Source organism: Colossoma macropomum, unplaced genomic scaffold (assembly GCF_904425465.1).
Source record: "Colossoma macropomum unplaced genomic scaffold, Colossoma_macropomum, whole genome shotgun sequence".
Classification (NCBI taxonomy): domain Eukaryota; kingdom Metazoa; phylum Chordata; class Actinopteri; order Characiformes; family Serrasalmidae; genus Colossoma; species Colossoma macropomum.
Genome location: NW_023494803.1, coordinates 12,647,290 through 12,664,017, shown reverse-complemented (window position 1 = coordinate 12,664,017; position 16,728 = coordinate 12,647,290).

Here is a 16,728-nt window from a genome sequence, read left to right as displayed (position 1 = left end):
ACACCATACTAACACAGCCATGCCTTTATGGGGTGGATGAGTTTGGTGATTTTGGGGGCATTCATGGGCTGGTGTTTAGGAAACCAGCCTTGTGAATGGAAGGTCGTCAGTTTGATTCCCTGAGCTGACTGTATGTGACTGAAATGCCCTTGAGCAAGGCACCTAACCCTCAACTGCTCCCCGAGCGCCATGGATAGGGCTGCCCACCGCTCTGGGCATGTGTGCTCACTGCCCCTAGTGTGTGTGCACGCTCTAGTGTGTATGTGGTGTTTCATTGCATGGATGGGTTAAAATGCAGAGGTGAAATTTCCCTGTTGTGGCACTAATAAGGGTCTTTTAATCTTATGGATCTTGCTTTGTGCACTGGGGTTCAGTTATGCTGGAACAGAAAAGGTTCTTCCCCAAACTGTTCACACAAAGTTGGAAGCATAGAATTGTCCAAAATATCTTGGTCTGCTGAAGCATTAAGATTTTCCTTCACTGGAACTAAGGGTTCTAGGCCAACCTCTGAAAAACAATCCCATAGCATTATCCCTCCTCCACCAAACTTTACAGTTGGCACAGTGCAGTCAGGCAGGTAATGTTCTCCTGGTATTCCCCAAACCCAGATTTGTCCATCAGACTGCCAGATAGAGAAGCATGATTCATCACTCCACAGAATACGTTTTCACTGCTCCAGAGTCCAGTGGCGACATGCTTTACACCACTCCATCTGATGCTTGGCATTGTGCCCTCTAGCCTTCTTTACATTGCCAGACAGGTTCTATTTAAGGGATGTTTAGATTCAACAGGTCCGGCAATAGTCCTGTTTGGGTGTGGCTAGTGAAATTGAAATTAATTTGGGTTTACTAGTTAAATAGTTAATTTAGTAGCTGAGGGTGGTGAAAACATAGACATGGGTGTAGGGTACCCATAGACATGAGTGTAGTAGCGCAGAGGTTTGTGTGCTAAGCAAAGGCTAAACCCCAACCGGCCAACGCTACCTAGCATTTTCCTCACCAATGTTTGGTCTCACTCAATGTTTGTTACAGAAGCCCACCCCTAACTCGCAGCTCCCAAGGCATGAATTGGAACACACCAAGGCAGCTGGCTCAGAGGAGAGGTTGGAAACAAGGGCTGGACAGGGGTCTGAACATTGGGCTAGACAGGGGAACACACAGGGGACTGGACATAAGACTGAACATGGCACTGGACAAGACACTGGACAGAACATTGGACAGAGGACCATACAGTGTGAACAGGTGAGTAGACAGGAGACATGAGAGGACTCAACACAGAAGACAGGACAGGAGTCAGGACGAAGGGCTGAGCAAGTGACTGGACATGAGACCAAACGAGGAGACTGGACAAAGGATAGAACTGGGTATGGGACAGGGACAGACACAATTACTGAAAAAAGGGACAGAGACATTCACAGGAACAGGTATAGAAAGACTAAAAGAGACAGATACAGGAACTGAAACAAACTATGGACTGGATACTGGACAGACATGGGGGGGAACACAGAATTAAGAATGTCATGCTGAGCAGGGAACTGACAGTGTAAATGGGCAGGGAACTAAAAGTGCCGAGTGGCTGGCTGAGGAGGGGACTGGAAAGACAGCTGAGCAAGGAACTGGACAGTCTGGATGAATGATACTGGAACAAAGTGTGGAGTAGACAGTGGAATGTGATGTGGAAAGAAATCTGCAGGCACACCTCCAAAGTTCAGTTATAGAAGTTGGTTGATCATTTTCTGAAGTAATCCAAACACATTCAGTGATGTTGAGATCTGGACTCTGGGGTGGCTTCTTTGTTTGATGTATCTGTCTCCTTTTCTCAGTGAGGTTCTTCTTGACAGCTACACATCCTTTCAGACTCATAGTGCTGAGTCGCCTTCTCACAGTGGAAGGATGGACAGAAACACCTGTGGATGTTTTCAGATCTGAAACAGCTTGATTTTCTCCTCTCTCTCGAAGATGAAAGCTCAATGTCCTGTTTGTCTGATGGGGATTGGTGGTCTACCAGGTCTTCCAGGTGAATGCTGAATGTGTTCAGAAAATGATTAATCAACTTCTAAGACTGAACTTTGTGTGTGTGAGGTGTGTCTGCCGATTTCTTAATTTCATAATAAAGGGAAAGCGTGACACGAAATATTGAAATATCTGACATTAGATTTAGTATTGAAGGTTATGTGTAATTTCCTGTTATATATATGCTTTCTACTTTTTTCATAGCACTGAGAAGGGAATAACTTGAACAGTCATGGCCATAAATATTTGGACATTGACAAAGTTATAAATTATTGTTATTTAGCTGTCTACCACATCCTATTGAAGTAAAATTTTAATAATGGGCACCAGTCAAAGTGCAGCCTTTTAGCTTTAATTTGAGAGTATTAACATCTAAATTGGGTGAATAGTGTAGGAATTATAACAATTTTCATACAGACCAAGGCTAAAAAATAATTGGACAAATTAACGAAATCACAAACTGACATTTTTAATACTTGTCAGTTACTGTCTGAAGTGTGGACCCTATTAACATCACCAAACACTGGGTTTCTTTTCTGGTGATGCTCTGACAGGCCTTTACTACAGTTGTCTTCAGTTACTGCTTGTGTTTGGGCCACTTTACCTTCACTTGTGCATTCAGTAAGTGAGAGGCATTTTCGATTGAGCTCAGGTCAGGTGATTGACTTGACTTGTAGAACATTCCACCTCTTTGCCATAAAAAAGTCTCGGGTTGCTTTCACAGTCATAAATTATCTATACTATTAAGCTCTGTCCAATGGTTTTGGAGCATTTGACGGAATCTGAGCAAATAATAAATCTGCTCAGGTTTATACACTACACAATTCATTCTGCTGCTTCTATCAGATACATGTAACATCATCAATAAATACAAGGGATCCAGTTCCATTGGTAGCCATACATGCCCATGCCATAACACTACCTCCACCATGCTGACGGATGAGATGGTATGCTTTGGACCACCATCTATTCTCTTCTCATTATTCTAGTTCCATTTGATCTTTGTCTTATCTGTCCAGTCTGTACATCCAGAACTGTTCAGACTACAGATGTTTTTTTTTTTTTTGCAAACTTCAATCTGTTTTAAAGTTTACCAGTGGTTTACATATTGTGATAAACCGTTTTTAGAGTCTGTTTTTTAGATTGTTGGCTTTGAAGGAATGTGCCAAACTCCTAGAGGGAGTTTTTGATCTGGACAACTGTTGTTGGCTCTTCTCTGTCGGCCCGCCTGTCATTTTTTTTCAGCAGATAAAGAATTCTTCATCATCCACCACAGTTGTTTTCCATGGTCTAAGACAGCCATCAGAGTCACATATAACATCTCATAAAACATATGAGTGTTAGGATTAGGTTTTGGGCTGAGGTTAAAGTTAGGGTTAGGATTAGAGCCAGGGTTAGGGTTAGGTTTTGGATAAGGTTAGGTAAGTTTAGGTTTTATGTAATGGAAGTAACATATTAACAAAACATCTACTTAATGTAAGTAAGGTATCAACAGAACATCTACAAGATATTTACTTCAATGTATTCAGACGCTTCACTACTGCTACTTCACTGATATGTTGTTTATGTGTTACTGATATGCTGTAGAAGAGTTTATTAATCAGTTACAAAGGACCACTCAAAAAAAGTCTAACCCAGTTTCTTTATGTCACTTGCAAAATCTTTATTCTCCCCAAACTAGTTGTTAGTTAAAATCAATCATGGATGGAAAAAGTCATTAGCCTCATAAAAAACAAAAATAAATGCATAACTACATTGAACACATTTTCTAGCACAAGATTACAACAGGAAGTCTCAGAAGAGAATTCTTTAGCTTTGCAAATCACACAAGAAAAGTAGTAAGCATAATGTGGATAAATGTTTTCTATACATCATTCAGAAATGAGATACGTAAATAAGAAAGAGCTCTTCATTGTCACTGTAGGTAGTACTAGCATTCATAGGAATCATTCCATCCTGGAGAAGAGACTGGAACAATCAGAATAGGCTGGTTCTGGTTCAAAGTTTAAGGAATAAACCCAGGGCTTTCTGATCCCAAGCTGGGCAACTTTATTCCTATTTTACTCAACCCCTTAAAATCTCAGGCTTATTAACTACTATTGCTTACTATTCAGTAACTACAGGGATGCAAATTGGCTGAGATATTCTTAGGTTATAGATGTATGTATTAAAACTTTGGGTACATTAGTAGGATCTGGCCATTTATGGGTTTAACTAGTTAATTTGCTATCCCAAAAGTCAAACTCATTACTCGATTGAGCTCACCTTAGCCTCAGAAAAATAGGAGCTTTCTGACTGCAGGCGTCCACTGTCTGTGATGTACTCGAGGACATGCTCTCCAACCGCCTGCTGTTAGCACTCCCAACTTTGGACACCAGAGGCCAGCATCCCTGGAATTCTGAGGCTCTGTCTAGGTCAACTCATTCCCCTCACTTATTTCCCCTTTTGCTAATTACCTACCCTACAAATACCCCTCTCCAAACATGTCTCCTTTGTAAAGCATTGGCAGTTGTTATAACCTTGCAGTGCTAAGCCTCCTATGTTTGTCTTTGGCCATTTTTAACTTTTGTGCTGGCTTCTGTTTTAGGGGATCTTATCTTTTTGGTAATTTTGCCTGGTATTTTTGCATATTATCTGGAAATCGTTTTGATTGGTTTGCCTGCATTGTGTCTCCTTAGACTGTTTCTTGGATTCTTTTTATTGTAATCTTTTTGATCTTCTCTGGTTCCTGACCCCTGCCTATTTTTGGACTCCATTTTTGGACTATTAAACATTGTATTAAACCTGCAAATGGATCCTTCCAACATGCCTATGCCTGTTCACATAATGCTTCTCCTTAACAGATTCCAGTGGGTCTTCTGGAAATGCAATCCACTAAAATGGCACACACTGGGCTATCATGAAAAACAGTTTGAATGAAACAGTGGATAAACTAGTCAAGATTATATGCACCCATCTTGCTGAGACAAATCTCAGCCAGAGTTGTAACACAATCCAGCACCTCTGTTACAAGTGAAAATGCTGCTCATATGACTCCCTTGGCCATTCCCGAAAAGCATGATGGTTCACCAGGTCAGTGCCAGGGTTTTTGCTCCCTGTATTTCCAATGCATACAATCTGTATTTCCTTCTGATGATGCAAACATTGCTTTTGTCCTCTCTTTACTAACTGGAAGAGCTGTTTCTTGGGCCACAGCCATATGGAACCCTGAATCTAAAGCATCTCCTTGACATTCAACTGTATGTGAAATTTGAGAAATTTGAATTCCACAAGGAAGCTATCTGGGATACATAATCAGTCAAAAGTGTGTGCAAATGGATTATAGGAAGGTCCAAAACAGTGAAGGAGTTACAGAGGTTTTTAGGCTTTGCTAACTTGTACAGACATTTCCTTTGTGGTTTCAGCAGTATCGCTGCACCTCTCACCTCCTTCCTCAAAGGAAAACCTAAAATGCTCTTCTGGGATTCCTTGGCAAGTAATGCATTTGATACACTTAAAGAGAGATTCACTACTGCCCCCATTCTGTCTCATCCCGATCCTACACTACCATTTGTGGTAGAGGTAGATGCCACCTGAGTCAAGTATCAGAGCTGTTCTCTCCCAGCATCACAGCATGCTCCCCAAACTCCACCCCTGTGCTTTCTTCTCAAAAAAACTTACCCCAGCTGAAAGAAATTATGATGTTGGGTACCATGTTTAATTGTTAGCTTTCAAAGCAGCTTTAGAGGAATGGAGGAATGAAGACATTGGCTGGAAGGGGCACATCATCCATTCGTGATTCTTACTAACCATCATAATGGGCTCTGTTTTTACTAGATTTCATTTTACCTTGACATACTGACCAGGCAAAAAAATGGAAAAGCTGATGCATGTTATCATAGGTGTTTGACATTGTTACACAAACAGATGAGACTCTCATCCCTCCTCATGTAGTACTGCACTGGTATGTTGGGAAATCACAGAAAAAAATATAACGAGCCAGAAATACAAATCCTACATCACCCTCTTGTCCTTATGTACCTAATAATATGGGGGCACCTGTTATCCAATGGATACTCCAATAGATTCACTGAGCTCTGGACATCCAGACATCAAATGTACCATATCTCTGGCCCTCTCTAGAATAAGATGTATCTCACTATGTCAAAGGTTGTAATATTTGTGCACTGAGTAAAGCCCGATGACAGCTACCCGCAGGTCTCCTAGAACCACTGCCTGTCCCATATTGCCCCTGGTCACCCTTTACTGATTTACCCAAATCACAAGACTTTGTGACTACCTTTATCATCATCAACAGGTTTTCGAAGGCTTGTCAGCTAGTACCTCTAACTAAACTGCCCACTGCTATGGAAATGGAGGAGGTACACAATTCACATCTCGAGCCTGGCAGACATGAGTCTCACATCCAGATACCACTAACAATCTAATGGACAAGCTGAATGGCTTAACCAAGAAGTAGGCAGGTTTTTGAGGTCTTTCTGTCATGATGCTCAGTGTGATTGGAACCACATTTTGCCCTGGGCCAAATATGTCAAAACTCCCTTGTTAACGCATGTACTGGTTTTACGCCTTTTCAGTGTGTGCTTGGTTACCAACCCTCTCTTCTCTCCTGTTCAGCAGAACCGAATGGAGGCGCCGGAGTGAACAAACCTGGGAAGCAGCTCATGTCCACCTGCAAAGAGCCATCAGACATCAGAAAATTCAGGGAGACAGGCGTCGTTGTCAGAACCCCCTTGTCAATCCAGGACAGATGGTATGGCTCTGCACCAGAGACCTACACCTTCAATGCTGTAAAAAGTTCCTGCTTTCCTCAATTCAAATCAATTCTATGTCATACAGATTATAGTTACCTCCCTTTTACCACACTTCATGGGTCTGTTTGCCAGAACACTGAAAGAAAGACTCAACAATGTGAGTCTGTCTCAGGCCTCAGGTAGCCTTATGTCCAGGTGTAGGGTGTTCAGCTTAATTGCGGCCAGAAGTCGCATTGCATCTTCCCCCAGTGGTCAGAGGTGGCTTTGCTCTAGGCCTACCTCTTACAGTTGCCCCCAGGAATGGCACCTGACATTCCTAACCCTGCAGCAAGGTCACATCTGAAAGCCTGGATAAGCTTAGAGTCCAGTGTATGCCATGCTGGGACCCAGGAGCATTCCTCAGGGCCATAGCCCTCCCAATCCATGAGGTACTGGGTGCCAGCCTGGACCTGTCTGACATCTAACAGGTGATGGACCATGTATCTACCATACATGGCGCCGGGGGGGCCGGGTCCATGGCCCTAGTGCTACACAAACATGGAAAGTAGGGTTGTTCCGCACTGAAAAAGGAAAAGGCAGTCAGTAGGACTGATTAATCCTCTGGCCTATTTTGAAGGGACCATACTACAGAGCCATTTTCCAAGATTCTACCTGGAGTAGTAGGTCCTTTTTTGTTTTTGTTTGGGGCTCTTTATTGTGGGCACATACAGCAGGCCAACACATAGGCACGAATCATCATGATCAATGCGTACCCACTAGAAATGCCAGTGTAGGAACTCCAGTGTGTGGGTCACACCTGGGTGTGCTGCAAAGGATGAGATCCTCAATGCAGGACCTGGCTCCTCACTGCAGTGGGGACATGGAGTCTGCTGTCGAGACCCCCATCTGTGTCTGGGGCCAAAGTACGTGAGTGTGGGATTATGGTTGCTGGTGGTGAATCCTGAGAGGGAGGCTCCCATTAGCGAAAAAGTCAAGTCTAATGTTTTGGAGCCTGGTCGATATGACTGGATAAAATCAAACCAGGCAAAGGATACTGCCCACCCGGCCTGGCAGAGATTGAGACGTATGGCTTTTTGGATATATGCCAATTTTTGTATGGTTTGTCCAGACCAGGAAGGGGTGCTTGGCTCCCTCCGGCCAGTGTCTCCACTCCTCTAAAGACAGTTTAACTGCCACCAACTCATGATCACCCATTTTATAGTTATACCCCAGGTGAGGTGATACAAAAAGGTGCAGGGGTGGAACCAGATCACTGAGACAACACTACCCCCCATCCTTATCTCTGAAGCATCTACTTCGACCGCAAAGGGGAGCTGGAGAACTGGGACCAAGGTTAAGTATTGTTGGAGTTCTTCAAATGCTTCCTGGGTTTCTGTGTTTCACAGAAACCACCTTGTACTCTTTTTGATGAGGGCGGTCAGGGGAGTAACTACACTGCTAGGGTTTCCTATAAATCATTGAAAAAGTGGCAAAGCCCAGTAAGCGCTGAACCAAACGGAGTGATTTTGGGCATGGCCAATCGACCATGGCCCAGATCTTAGTAAGATTAATGTTCAGTTAAATCTTAGAAACCACAAAATCCAGGAAAGGGACTAATCAAGCAGGGACTTCTTCAGCTTTACAAATAGATGGTTCTCCAAAAGCAATCAGAGAACTCTGTAGATATGAGCTATGTGTTCATCCACAGTCTTGCTGTAAATTAAAATGTTGGTACACGGACATGTAGTGGTCAAGTGCCTCCCTCAGTACCTCATTGATGGAACAATGGAAAGTTGGAAAACAGCCAGAGCATTCATAAGTCTGAAAGGCATGACAAGGTATTCACAATGACCCGATGGAGTGATGAAGGCCATCTTCCACTCATCACCTTCCCTAACCTGGACAAGGTTGTAGGCGCTGCGCAAGTCCAGTTTGGTTAAAATAGAAGCCTGCGGCAGCACCTCGAACGCAGAGGTCATGAGGGGTAGGGGTAGCAGTCCTTGACCGTGATCTTATTTATGTCCCAGTTGTCAATACAGGACTGGAGACCCCATCTTTTTTTCCTACAAAGACAAACTCTGCTCCTGCCAGGGAAGTAGAGGGTCAAATGAACCTATGGGCAACATCCTCTGGAATGTACTCATCCATGGCCTTACACTCAGGACCAGACAGTGAGAACAATTCAGCCTGGGGAGCTAATACCAGGGAGAAGGTCTATGGCAATGTTGTAAGGCTGATGGAGGAGTAAGAGCTGGGCCTTCTTCTTATTGAAGACCTCTTGGAAGTCATAGTACTTCAGGGGCATTCGAGAGCGGTCAGGGCTATCCTGACCGGAAGATGGGGGATTTGCTACACAAAGGTTGCAAATAAACTAGAAGTAGGTCTGGCAGTGAGGGCCAATCCAGATGAGAATTATGGTGTTGGAGAAAAGGAAGGCCTAACACTGACTGCAGATCTGTTGCACTGATCAGAAAAAGGGAGATCTGCTTTGTGTGCTGCCCAGTCTGCAGCAAGAGTAGCCTAGTCTGAAGAGGGACCGCCCTGACGGAGTGTCCATCCTGATGGGATGGGGCATAATATTTGAGGTGGGCTTACAGAAGAACAGAAGCATCAAGCCTCCTGAGTCCTGCATCTTTCTCACAGCCTATTGTTTAGTTAAGGGTTAACATGATAAACTCATCTAAGCTGAAATACTGGTCATGAGGAGCCAGTTGCTCCCTGAGCTCTTCACTCAAACCTTAATGGAGGGCCATTAGTGCCGCCAAATTCCAGTCACGTTTAGTGGCTAGTGTGTGGGACTCTGCATATTCAGCCAATAACCTTTTCCCTGATCTACCCTCTGCAGACTGGGTAGTCAAAGACATGGTGCACACCTGCCATGAAAAGGTCTGCGGAGTTGTTGCTTCTCAAGTAGCTTCTCCTACGTGGGGGTTGCCCAGACGAGGGCTCGCCCCATCAGGAGGTAGGTGAGTTTGGTGTGGACAGAAAGATAGCTATGCAGAAAAGTACCTCATCCTGACTGTGATGGTGGATTTGTGATACTGTGAAACTATTTTTCTTCCAAAGGCCCTGGACATTTTATTCAGATACATGGTATCAGAGAATGCAACAAGTACCAGCAGATATTAAATCAAAACCTGACTGCATGGCTTTGAGCGTTCAAGGGTCTACATAGAACCATTGTCTTTACTAAAGAACTCTTGAAGAATCAGCGTACAATTTGCTCAGATTGTAGCTCAGATTATGACAGAGTTACAAATAACTAAGCAATCCAATTTGAAAGTTTAGAAGTTTGGATTGGTAATAAATCATATTTTCTTTTACTTACTATTGTTTTGAAAAGTAAAATACTGATTAAGGGCTGCATGTGTGAACAACACCAAGGCTGAACATTAGTGGTAAAAGTAACCTGGTAATGTTCCAGGTTTTGAGCATGAAAAAGCCTTTGGTTAGCTGAGTGTGTTGAAGTTTAGTTTCATTTCCAGTCAGTGGTGAGCATAGGGTCATGTGACTGTGAGATTACAATATCTCTTCTTTTCATATCACACAAAGGCTGAACATGAGCGTAGAGTCATATGAATATGAGATTACACCTTTTCTCCACATCATATTTTAAACATGCACACATTTTATTTGTAAACCTCTGTTTAGAAAACGATTCATCATTTCATCCTAAAAAAGTTACTTCATTTGTAAACAGGTTAACTGGTGTTGTTCAACCCAAATAAATACTTAAAATGAAACAATCCAAAGCTAAATTGTTTTGGTTACCCAAAGTTGTTTAGGTTACCCAAAACAATATTTTACATCATTTCCAACTTTTGCTATTTTCTACTTTTTGCAGTGTGAGGAATCAAACACCACAACAAAAACATAATTTGAGAAAAAAATGCATTAAATCTGATTACTGGTAAGTTTATATTATTTTAGTAGGTCAAACATACAGCTGTTTATCATTAGCATAGTGATGACAGGTAAGGCTATGTTTATGTGTAACAGTATTGGAGCCTATATTATGAGAATAACAGCGACCCTAAAACAGTGCCTTGTGGTACACCATACAGTGCTTTTGTACAAGCAGAAAGTCTGCCGCTTACATTTGTACAGATGTTCAGTCAGCTGTCAATCCGGAAGGATCCAAAGCTTTCCTGTGATTCCAAGAAAGTTATCATCATGATTTATGGAATCAAATACTTCAATGAAATATAATGTAAGGTATTTTTTTAATTTTTACCTTTCTGCCTGCTGCACCTCCTCTGGAGCTCTTGAGGGATCTCCACTCTTGATGAACTGAGACAGAACTCAGAAACAGGGAGGCAGTGGGGTGATGTTGGAGTTGCAAAATGGTTAGGTGTGAAGGGAGATGAGTTTTATATGCAGTCCTCCTCCCAAACTTTGGTTATTTCGTTACTCCATTTTGTGGCATTCTTTCTTCTGCCTGTAAAGACTGAAATGTAATGGACTGGTGCAACATAGGATTGTGAATCAGAATCACTTAATTGTACCTACATATAGTAGGACTTGGGGGAAATTCTGAAGTTTAGAGCATCTCATTAAGGAGCACTGAGATGATGAAAATTATTTCAAACAGCCTGTGCTGTCAGTTTTCAAGAAAAAGTTTAAACCTCATTCATTCTGTTTGGATTTTCATAGTTTCATTCACCTGCTTTCTATTTATTTCATTTCACGTTAACAGAAACTCAACTTGAACATCCAACACTAAGCTACGAATGAACAGTCTGTTTATAATTGTGATCTCAAACTAGCTTAAGTCCTTTACCTGATTAAATAAGGGCAAATAACTAAAGCACAGTGCTAGACTGCTGATCTTTTGACCTGCTGAACAGGCAGAACTGTAGAGAACCGAAAGCAATGTTTAGTTTCATTTTCAGTCCGTGGTTCTGATACTATATTACTTAACACCAAAACAAAAACTGATGAGTCATTAAAGTTAGAGAGACTGAACGATAAAATATTGTACTGTGCAAAGCAAGAGCCTTCATTAATTTAATCTGAAGGACCCTTTCATCATGCAAAGAACCATTTAAGCATGTGATTCTTTGAATGTTCATGGTTCTACCCTTGAGGAATCATCTTTTTTAACACTTAAACAATTGCAGGTCAGATTGAGACAGAGTTCCACATAATTCTGTAATTCAATTTAAAAGTTTAGAAGTTTTGATTTGTCAGTAATATTTACTTTTACATACTATTGTTTTTCTGTTGTTCAATAATAACATATACAATGTAGACTGAAACAAAAAAACTTGATGTGAAGTTGTAGAGCACTGATATCATATCAGTGCAATATTTTTTATTCATCTGAATAAAATTGGTTTAATATTGTTAGAGTAGATCATATTATTTACTGTTTCCAAATGTTTGAACTGAGATTCCAGAATCGCTGCTGTCAGAACAAAACCTCATATCTCCATTTTTGTCTTTTTTCAGTTTTTGACATGAAAAAAATGCCTGTTGTCCTTTACATTGTGTGTAAATTTCACGATGAATGGACTAAAAGAAATGACCTAAATTTACTTGGCTGGTTCCATTAACTTACATTAACCCCTTAAATGGCCAGGGCCCACTGGCAGGCCCAAAATTTTATGACACACTGCTGAAACCTAAGAACAGCTCAGCTAGTTTTTGTAGTTCCAGAATAATTAACCTTAGTATGTCACAGGCCTTGGATTTTAAGGGGTTAAAAGAAAGTCAAATATGAGGACATGAACCTTTCAATATAGAAGGCAAAGTGAATATAACCCCTTAAGTGGCCAGGATCCATGCGCTTAGGCTTCTATAACTTAAGAATAACTCAACTAGTTTGCTTTGATTTTCATGTAAGGATTAACAAGCCTTCAGATGTAATAAGCCTGGGAGTTTAAAGGGTTAAATGAACAGCAGGTATTTTCCTTCTACTGTAAAGGTTTTGTTCCAGCAGCAGCACAATGTTTAAAGGAGAATAAAGAAGAAAATAATGCATAGAAGAATGTTGTGCTTTTGTGTGCAGGAAGGCATGCATGTAATGGGTTAACGGGCCTGATGGGTGAGAAAGGAGGCTCTAAAGTGGGTCTGTCAGCAGAAAAGTTCACACAGACGTTTTAGTTCTGCTTCAGTTTCATAGAAAGGGTTAAACCCTAAACCTCAAACATCCTGTTTGACTGAATGGCACCTTGTTACATTCACCAAGTCTCTCTCTCTCTTCTCTCTCTCTCTCTCTCTCTCTCTCTCTATCTATCTCTCTATCTATCTATCTGTCTGTCTGTCTGTCTGTCTGTGTATTCTCAGACACTCTCCTTTTTTCAGTATTTTTTGTATTTTTGTGGTAAGTGGTAAGGTCTACACTGCGCACATGGCCACTACTGCACAAAAGCAATACAGCATGGGCAGCAAAGCAGGACATTTGGAATTTCAGTGCTGAATTTAAGAAATGAAGTAGTTCATGCTGAGGTCTTCTTTCCATCCTGTTTACTGACATTTTAATATAATCGTAAAGTATCATTTAAGGGCTTCATGTGTGAATGACACCAATACTGAACATTATTGGTAAAAGTGACCCTGTAATATCCCAGGTTTCAAATGTGTGACTGAGTCTTTGGTTAGCTGAGTGTGTTAAGGTTTAGTGTCATTTCCAGTCAGTGGTCAGCGTGGAGTCATGTGACTTTAAGATTACAACATTTCTTCCTTTCACATCATGTTCTGTGTGAATGACACAAAGGCTGAAAATTAGCAGTACAATGACACATTATGTTTTAAACATGCACTCACAGATTTAATTCGTAAACCTGTGTAAAATTGGTTTATCAGTTCAACCTAAAAAGAGGTACTTCAGGTAGAAACAGGTTAACTGGTATTATTCAACACAAAATTAAAATGAAACAATGCAAAGCTAAATTGTAGTTTAGATTAACAAAAGCAATATTTTACATTAATTCCAAACACACATCAAACACTGCTCTTTTCTTCTTTTTTGCAGTGTAAGGAATCAAAAGCCACAACAGAAACTTCTGAGCATTCCTTCATCTGCCAGTAAAAACTGAAATATAAAGGATTAGTGTAACATAGGTTGGTGAATAAGAATCACCTACATATAGTAGGAATTTGTCATCATCATCATTATCTTCAACTGCTCAATCCAACTAGGGTTGTGGTAGCAGTTGGGCGAGCAGAGAATACCAGATGACCCTGTCCCCCGCAACTTCCTCCAGCTCATTCCGGAGGGACTTTGAGCAGCTCCCAGGCCAACTTGGAGATATAATCCCTCCAACGGGTCCTAGGATGACCCCCGGGTCTCGTCCCAGTAGGCCGTGCCTGGTAAACCCCCACCTGGAGGCTTCCAGGGGGTATCCTAATCAAATGCCCGAACCACTTCAACTGGCTCACAAGAGATCATGTACCCTGCCCTGGAGAGGGTTACCAGGACATACCCTGGGGGTAGTAATTCTCCAGTGTCTGGTGGCCCGGCAGCCAGTGTAACCTAAGGTCCAAGCATGAGGGACCAGTGCAGTGCCGTATAGGCTGCGTGGACCCCTGCGGTGAAAACTGGCTCTTGGTAGTAGGAATTTGTTTTGGTAAAAATTCTGACATTTAGAGTATCTCAGTAAGGAGCTCTGAGATGGTGGAAATTATTTCAAACTGACTCTGCTGTTTCAGTTTCCAATAAAAGGTTTAAAACTCATCATGTTTTGGTTTGATAGTTTCATTCCTTTACCTTCTGTGCATTTCCTTTTACATTAGCTAAAACACTGCCTGAATGTGCAACACTAAGCCATGAATGAACAGTATGCCTTTGATTGGGAACCCAAACCAGCGGAAATGCTTTACCTGGTTAGAAAAGGGTAAATAGCTAAAGCACAGTGCCAGTCTGCTGGTCCTGTGACCCGCTGAGTGAGCAGAACAGTAGAGAACTGAAAGCAATGTTACCTGATACTGTATTACTGCATATCAAAACAAACACTGATGAGTCATTGGAGTTAAAGAGACTGTATGATTTTTTTGTTCTTTTGACCATATTATGCAAAGGTCAGAGAGCAGCCTTCATTTAATTTACTGTCAAAGAACCATTTAGTACAAGTTATTTTTCAACATCAGGAAAAAAGCAGAAAACCCCACAGAGGCCTCAACAACTAAATCTAATCTCAGCTGTGTGAGTGTTCAGTGAGTCACTCTTTACCTTTATTCCAGCTTCCATTCTTTTCAGGAGACTCACTTTCAGTTTCTCAAAGAAATCTGCAGACACGCCTCCAAAGTTCAGTCTTAGAAGTTGGTTGATCATTTTCTGAAGTAATCAAACACAGTCAGTGATATTGAGGTCTGGACTCTGGGGTGGTCAGTCCATTGTTCAGCTTCTTTGTTTGATGTGTCTGTCTCCTTTTCTCAGTGAGGCTTCTTGACAGCTACACATCTTTTCAGACCCACAGCGCTGAGTCGTCTTCTCACAGTGGAAGGATGGACAGAAACACCTGTGGATGTTTAGTTGTATGTAGTTTTGTACTTTCTATTTAGAAAACAAATAGGTTCTATCTCCAAAGTCAAACTCTAACTTAGTTCTATAAGGTCCTATCTGCAAGCCAATCAGCACTTCAATACACACTAAAGAACCAATCAGGTTCTGCTTCTTTGTCATGCCGCTGTACTGCTCGGTGCCAGCGGAAAAAGTTTATATAATTTTATAAAACATGAAAACATGTTGCCGAATCTCTGCCTGTCTTCTTACAGCTCTTTAAAAACTCTTATTGTCTTAAATGTTAAGTCTTAAAGGTCATTAAAAAATAAACACTATTATTAAATTAAATTTATTATTAAATTAAATTCATTTCATTCATTCATCCATCCTTTCTTTTTCTTCTTTCTGTCAATATAAGACAAGAAACATAAATAAATATCATAGAAAATAAATAAAATAAAGATAAATAAATCTTATAAAATGTCATAGATAGCATTAAATTCAACTCAACACTAATGTTATGTTTTAAAACAAATTACAAGTGTAAACTGTTTGTGTACCTTGAAAATCATCGCTTGTCAAATGCCGATAGAACCTTATAATTCCAAAGGGATGATATGGTAGTGAGTAAAGGGTGTGGGCACCAGTACAGACAAACTTTGGAAATTAGTTGGATGATGAATATTGGTCTTGGAGGCTCACCTGACTTGTAGAGCTGGAAAGTGTGACGGCTAGTGTTTATGGTTGAAGAAACTGACCCGATTAAGGCCACGGCTTCCTGCAGAACCTTCTCATCTCCACCCATCTCACAGCTCTTCATAGGCAAGGCAGGTAGCGCTAACATTCATCAGGTTAAACCTGCACATCCCAACCTGGAAAAAAGAAAGGAACAATCAGGACAGGCTAGTATTCTGGTTCACACTGTTATCTATAAAATGGACTAAATAAAGAGTTCAAAGTGGCATATTTTGTCCTTTTTTATAGTTAATAGTATTAGCCAGAATGCTAGCCATCCTCACGCAGCCTGTCATTACTTAAAAACACAACACAGCTTGAACTTCCATTACTTGTACTTTACTGTACAGTGGAAAACTAACCTAAACCAAAATCGGACACCAAACATGTATTGGAAATTGTGTAAAATTGATGCTTTGATGAACTCTTGATCTGCACTGTGGTTTCTTTATTTGATTGTTCTGTTTAATTTGCAGGTCTACTCTCCACTCGTCACTAAGCTCTAGGTTCACCTTGGACTCATAAGGATAAGAACTCTCTGACTGCAGGCCTCCGCTGTGTATGACATACTCGAAGACCTGCTCTGACCACCTCTGCAGCCATGGTTTGCAAAAAAATCAAGAGCAGTTGACCAGCTGTTGCTTGTTCAGGATACCAGCTTCCTTGTCTTCTGGAACATCTGACCCTCTAGCATCTGAGAGAGAGGGATATTTGATCAAAACAGAAGGAAAGAAGTGCCCAGGACATGGGGCAGAAAGCCCCCTATAGCAGAGGTCGGCCACATGCAGCTCTTTTACTGCTC